We start from the raw sequence: 7405 nt of genomic DNA, 5'->3' as shown, positions 1-7405 counted from the left end.
GTATACAGTATCATCAAGATTTTTCCACAAAGATATATAAAGCTTTAAAATAATGTTTTTCGTGTCTCTAAAAGTGACAAAAATCTTTTGTTTGCTTGGTCTCGAGAGGATAAAGGTGTTCGGGTTATTTCTGACATCATGCTTTTGTCTTAAACAGAAATACGAGCCTGTGTGAGCTCAGCGCTGATGGCAGGGGTTATTCTTCAGGCCTGACGCTGCCGCAGGAGCGCTCAACCTGGAGGCAGAGCGAAAACTGGACCATTACATCATTGCTATGGGATAGAACGATGCTCCGCCCCCATGTTCCATTGGCGGAGCGACCTGGTCTCACATTCCCATTGGTTAATGACAGCGTAACGGGAAGCAGCGAGGGGCGTGGCCTCGGCGTGTAAGGGCGCTTCAAATACACTGTAAAAGATGCATAAGGGAGTGATGCTGATGCTGGTGATGCGAGAATCATTTCTCATCGGAGGCAAGCTTTCGAACGGACCGAGAGGGTGATGATGGACTTCACATTTAGGATAAAATAAGCAAACGCAAAATCGAATCAACCGCCTAGAGCAGAAGCGAACATTTAACGTTACTCAAATTGCAACCTAATAGTAGAGAAATAGGTGAGAGTGAGACCCTGGATCGGATCCATCCTACAATCGCTGGAGGTAAGGGCGTTTCTGAAAGCATCTCTTTGGCATTCACGGTTCCAGTTCAGAAGTTACAAACTTACAAACGGCTGGTACTTCTAAAAGGCAATAAAACCGCTGGTAAATATGCTGTATATTAAGAGTTGGAGGGTCGTGCTCTGAAGTTTGAGCTCGTCTGTTTCTTTCATGAAGGTGATGGTCGAATCCTCTTCACCTGCTCCTGGACTCATCTGAAGAGACTCAAATAACACAGAGACACGTTTAAAACCGCTTGATCGTTTGTTTGTTTATTATATGTATTTTATTATTTATTTGGGCTATTAATTAGTGTATTTTTCATTTGGGTCACACTTTAAATAATATTTAATTTAATATTTAAATAATATTCTCATTGATGCACTCTCTTGTGCAAAAGGCACAAAAGCTGTCACAGGGATGTTACCTTTTTAAAAAAGTACACTTTTGTACCTTATTTACCCCTAAAAGGTACATATTAGACTTAGTACCTAAAGTTTACATATTTGTACCCAAATGGTACATTTTGAAAGGTTGCCGCCCCAGTGACAGCTTTTGCCCCTTTTTTTCTGAGAGTGTAAAGGAGTGTTTGATCAAAAAATATAACAAAATAGCATCAGAAATGCAGCTGTATTAGTAAAATTTCATATCAGGCACATCTGGAAGATATGATTTAGAAGCAGAAACAGTGCATCGTAACCTGTATCATAGTTGACAACTTTGGCAGCGTATCCTGATAGATGTTTTCTTGTTTAAGTGCCTTGATAGTTGTGTTTGCATGCACAGAACGAAAACGTGCTGTTTAACTATAGCTGCTCTAAATAAAACAGCGCAGAAGACCTCTGAAGGAGCAAACCAGGAGAAAATGGCCCATGGAAATATGAGTGAACGTAGCAGAGACAGCACAGGAACCCTTAACACTCATAATGGATGCTTACATCCTCAGTTCATGTGATCTCACACTCCATTTGATTACTAAGTGCGGATTTATTTCCTTGGGCTGCTTTCCCTGTTTCTTATGGCTTAATGATAGAATCCTAGCGTGAGATTTTATTGCCAGATCTTTGTTCAGTAAATTGACATCTGTTTTGGCCTACAGTGGTGGACAATTATTACAATTGATATTTCATAGTGTATGCACCTGTTTTTTGTTTTTTACATTTATGCATGTTGTAGTCACTTCTCCAAAGCAACTTCAAGGCATACATATTTTATTTCAGTAGTTTATGTATTCCTGAAAATTGAACTTATGACTTTAGCATTAGTGCCGGTCTCTACCATTACCAATATTTATATACATTTAAATATTTTTACATATGTATTCTTTAAATATGTATTTAAATGTATTATTGCACACACACACACAGACACATGTATATAATTTTTTATATAACCTACATATATACATATATTAAATATTCTTTAAATAATTCTTTATGTGAAATTATTAACAGTAATATATTTTTTGGGTAAAATACAGTGTTTGGTGTATTGCATTACTAAGTAATTAATTACTGTAACTTAATTACTGTTCCCTTAAAAAGTAAGGGATAACTCTTTAATTACCATTAAATTAATTATCATTAAATTTAATTACTATTTATTTATTTGCATTAAATATTGTATTGACTAGAACAATTATGTATATACACTGAACAAAATTATAAACGCACGAAGGAGATGTGTTGCACTGCGTGAGGCAAATGGTGGTCACACCAGATACTGACTGGGTTTCGGACCCCCCCGGACCCCCCAATACAGTAAAACTGCACATTTTAGAGTGGCCTTTTATTGTGGCCAGCCTAAGGCACACCTGTGCAATAATCATGCTGTCTAATCAGCATCTTGATATGCCACACCTGTGAGGTGGATGGATTATCTCGGCAAAGGACAAGTGCTCACTAATACAGATTTAGACAGATTTGTGAGCAATATTTCAGAGAAATAGGCCTTTTGTGTACATAGAAAAAATCTTAGATCTTTGAGTTCAGCTCATGAAAAATGGGGGCAAAAATAAAAGTGTTGCGTTTATAATTTTGTTCAGTGTATATAACAATAGTAGATTTAATGTAAAAATTTTGAATGTAACCTTTTCCCTTTAAATACTTTATATATAATATACTTCAGGTATAACACTGTATTATATATGAATTATGTTTAAAGTATATATACTCTTTATATACTTTAATAAAATATTTCAACTTTTTTAGTCAGTGCTTTAATTTGATTGTTGTTATTTTGAAATTATTTAAATTTGACATTTTTATGATTGAATTATTAAAAATCAATGTGATAAACGAGTTAGGTCACACGTAATCTATAGAATTGGTACTCAAAAAGTACTCGGATTATATTACCTAAAATGTGTAATGTAATGGATTACATTACTAACTACATTTTTCGTCATGTAATTTGGAATCAGTAACGGATTACAATTAGTAAGGAATCTCCCCAGCACTGTATATATACAGTATGCTAATAGTGCTCTGTGTGAGCTGAGGTTGTGTGTTATGTGTGTGTTGAAGTGTGCTGGATGTGGGATGCGTCTCTCCAGCCTGAGTGGTGAAAGGGTTGCTGCCGGTGCTTTGCATAATGCACTGAAGAGTTTGGGCTGTACAGAGGCACCGTTGCATTAGTTTGGAGAGGTTATTGAGAGCCAGCGGTGTTGTGGGTGGAGAAATGCATCAGGTCTTTTGTGGCCCAGAACAATTGAACATGAAATAACTCTTGGACTTGTCCTTGAGCGAGTCCTCCTGTCCCCTGAGAGATGCTTTCAGCTCCATCTCTCCATCGCTGCGTGTCTCTGTCGACAGTTCAGCTTATCTGTCTCGCTCACTTTCACTCTGTCTCTCTTGTCCTGTCCACTTCCTATCTTACCTTCTTAATCAGAAATGATTCTCGCTTTCACAGGGCACTAAATGTTCAATTGAAGAAAGAAAAAAAGTGGCCAGAGAGAAAGCAGGGCGTACAGCACTTACCATTCAATACCTGGTTTTGTATTAAAAAATTGGTTCCTTTGAACTGATCAGTGAGAATCTGAATAAGCCACAACCCACAGGAAATCAAATTAGAATGGCAGGAAGAGAAATGCACAGTTGAAGTGAAGAAATTCTACTTCAAATATTAACTTGAAATTCAAATTCTAATCCCTCCCTTCAGTCAATAGTCAGCAAAATGATACAGGCAAGGAAAATGACTATGGACCCTTCTCATGTGCTCTACCCAGAATTTGCCCAAAATATTCCCTCAGCAGGACAAAGAATTATCATTCTCAACACAATCACACAACAGATGTATTTCATTAGTCCAACACTTTTGTTGTTATTATTTTGAGGATAATTATAACATTACTTTTCCCCCAAAAATAATTAGATCCAATTCTCTAAACAAAGACCAATAGTGTCAAAACTTTTATTTTATGTTGATGAACTTTTATTCAAATAATTTTACAGCACAACATGTTATGCATCATTATGTTGCAACAAACAATAAATGAATAATCACTTCAAAATGTAGCATAAAATAAAAGATTTTTGAAATTTGTTGTACTATATGACATATAAAAAAAAGTCATAAATATATTAAAAATTAAATGTACATTTCTATTTGGGGGATTTCAAACATTGATTATTAATATTATCTTATATGTTGTGTGCATACATAAATTGTATGGAAACTATAAAAAGCTATAGCTTTTTGACTCACTCCTTTGAATTTCATCCCATTTTAATTCTACATACATAAATTCAAACTGGAATTACAATTCTGGAATGGATTTGGACTTTAAGGGTGTGTTTACACTTGTAGTTCGGTTCTCTTGGTTCTTTTGGTCCAGACCAAAAAAAATAAAAAAATGCTGCATTTAGTCCTGGTTTGCTGGTTCACTTAGCTCACTGAACCTAAAGATAAAAAACAAAAGGCATAAGGACATGGTAACAACCTCATTGGACAGCTTTTATGAAGTATATTAAACAAATTTTCTGAGCATCCCAAACAATGCTGTGCGGGTTAAACGTACTTGTTGCATGTGTATACATATGGTGGTATTTTTACCAGCTGTTAACTCACAAAGAGCTTATAAAATGTGCAAAGGGAGTCAAAACAGAGGCAGAAATGATGCCTGTACCGAACTGTAAAGGGCAACAAGAACCAGGTATGCATGAGCATTCTGGCCTTTTTAGGGTTGCATCTTGTGACATCATGTCCTGATTTGGCTTGTTTAGTTGTCTTTTGTCTGTGTTGCATTTAAATATCAGTCAAACCGCAGCAGAATTGAAAAGGTGGATCTCAGTCTACTGCACCAAGGATCAGATGGCAGCGTTCACACTTATTCAAATGAACTGAACTATCTCTTGGCAATCACAACAGAGTTTATTTTAATCAAGTGTAAAAACCAAGTGTAAACATGCCCTAAAAGGCATTCTCAGTTCAGTCCTGAATCGCGCACGGACAACACTGTTTAGTACATGCTGGCTCTTGCCAGAGTTTGCTCGTGTTAGTTTTCCAGCCTCAAATATTGCCAGAACTTAACTTTACTCTGTAATGTTTCATTAGAGACATTTAAACAGTGAGTCATAAGTCTATTTTTTCACTCAGCCCACTCTCCCAGCAACAGTTCTCTGTCCTTTTTTTTGACCCCAATAAGTGTGTATTCATGGACAGTTATGTGCTGTGTGGTGGGTGTATGTGGATGAGTTGTGTTCTGGGTCTTTGCTCAGTGTTTTTTCACCATAGCAGTGCGGTGATAGGGCAAATAACTTAGTGGGCCCTCCAATTGCATTTATAGGCATCAAAAAAGAAAGCTTTGAATTTTAAGTGTTTTTCTCTCACAAAAATGCTTACGCTGGCGTTTCTTTGATTCAGTATGCATCCCATTTAATTTAAATGCTGCACTAGCTCCAGTACAACTTTTATTTGACTCTCTTCACAGCTTTGGATGTTACTATGATGAAATGTATACTGACACTGGCTCACGTCAACAAACTGAATTTTATTAATCAAATAGGTTTTCTTAAAGGAATCGTTCACCCAAAATTTGAAATTTGCTGACAATTTACTAATTTCCAGGTCATCCAGGATATAGATGAGTTTGTTTCTTCATGGAAACAGAATTGGAGGATAACAATTTAGCATTAAATCACTTGCTCACCAATGGATCCTCTGCAGTGAATGGGTGCCGTCAGAATGAGAGTCCAAACAGCTGATAAAAACATCACAATAATCCACAATTAATCCACATCACTCCAGTCCATCAATTATCATCTTGTGACTTGAAAAGCTGTGTGTTTGTAAGAAACAAATCTATCATTAAGACGTTTTTGACTTTTTTACTGGAGGAAGTGTTACAATGGATTATGGACTGGTATTTTGGCCAGAAGCAATGGTTTAAAGAAACACCTTAATGATGGACTTGTTTCTTACAAACATGCAGCTTTTCGCTTCACAAGACATTAATTGATGGACTGGAGTGGTGTGGATTACTTGTAGATTATTGTGATGTTTTTATCAGCTGTTTGGACTCTCATTCTGACGGCACCCATTCACTGCAGAGGATCCATTGAGCAAGTGGTGTAATGCAAAATTTCTCCAAATCTGTTCTGATGAAGATACAAACTCATCTACATCTTGGATGGCATGAGGGTGAATACATATTCAACAAATTTTTATTTTAGGGTGAACTTTTCCTTAAATACTTCACATCACATTGCATCACCTGATGTTTATTAGCCATAGACTGAATTTATATTAGTTAAACAATTTGTACTGTGTTGGTTATCCACTTGAACTGTAATGTGTACGTTGATATTGGTAATACATATTACTGTGTGAGAAAGGGATGAAGGGTTGAAACACAAATGAGGTCATGAATTGTTGACAAATTGTGACGGCCCAGATGCATCTTTCCTTCACACCAATTAACAGCTGCTTTTTTCCCATTTTTACCCAATAGCAAAAGCCAAGGATGAAAATTAAAGACCTGCCTGCAGTGCCCTCAATAATTAATAACCCATCCATGAATTTTTCATCGGCTCCAATACGTTTGCAGATGTGAGGGGCTGTGTTCAGGCATGGCAAATAAAAAGGAAAGGAAAGTGTACTAAAAGAGAGATCAGCCCCAAAGGGTTATCGGTTACGCACCTTCCTAATCTCAATCACCGCTTTAGCACATCTATGGGGAACAACACCATTGTCTTGCTCTCCATTGTTGTACTTTGCTCTGATGTGTGTGGCCATGTGTACATGTTCATATCATTACATTTTAATGGTTTGCAGTTGCACTGCATTGTCATATTCTGTGTACATTACAGAGTGTGAAATGTAGGGCACCTTGTAAATACAATTGTCAGGATGCTTGTTTGTTTCCAGCAAACATAATCGCTTTTTAAAAGATCTAGCTGTAGAACTTTTGCACCAGACTCGTGAACAGCTGGCTGGATAATCTCTCTTAAATTACAATCTGAGCCATTCATTCAATGCACTTCCCTTGGTCACTGAGCTGAGTGGTACAACTTTTATAATGAAGACAGTGAATCAAACAACATCTGTCCCACAATATAGCGCTTAATTCATTATTTTTCAGTTGTATCATGAGGACTTTGGGCCATGATATAGACACATGCAATTCAGATTATGTATTGTTTGAATGTGAAAAGTTAAACACACACACACACACACACACACACACACATGTCTGGTCAGCTATCCTTGTGGGGACTCTCCATAGGCGTAATGATTTTTATACTGTACAG

The 7405-nt window shown here is 36.8% G+C and overlaps 1 protein-coding gene across 1 annotated transcript in view; it reads left to right on the top strand.

Annotated features, from left to right (window-relative positions):
- Window positions 1–436: 436 nt before the first annotated feature.
- LOC107653421 (leucine-rich repeat neuronal protein 1-like) overlaps window positions 437–7405 on the top strand; it is a 20285-nt gene continuing 13316 nt past the window's right edge. The window contains exon 1 of the mRNA XM_016440129.1: window positions 437–659. The gene's annotated coding sequence lies outside the window, so the exon portion shown is untranslated. The remainder of the gene's footprint in view (window positions 660–7405) is intronic.

Source organism: Sinocyclocheilus anshuiensis, unplaced genomic scaffold (genome assembly GCF_001515605.1).
Source record: "Sinocyclocheilus anshuiensis isolate Anshui unplaced genomic scaffold, SAMN03320099.WGS_v1.1 scaffold71, whole genome shotgun sequence".
NCBI lineage: Eukaryota > Metazoa > Chordata > Actinopteri > Cypriniformes > Cyprinidae > Sinocyclocheilus > Sinocyclocheilus anshuiensis.
Note: the sequence above shows the minus strand (reverse complement) of the source record. Positions and strands in the feature narration are given on the sequence as shown.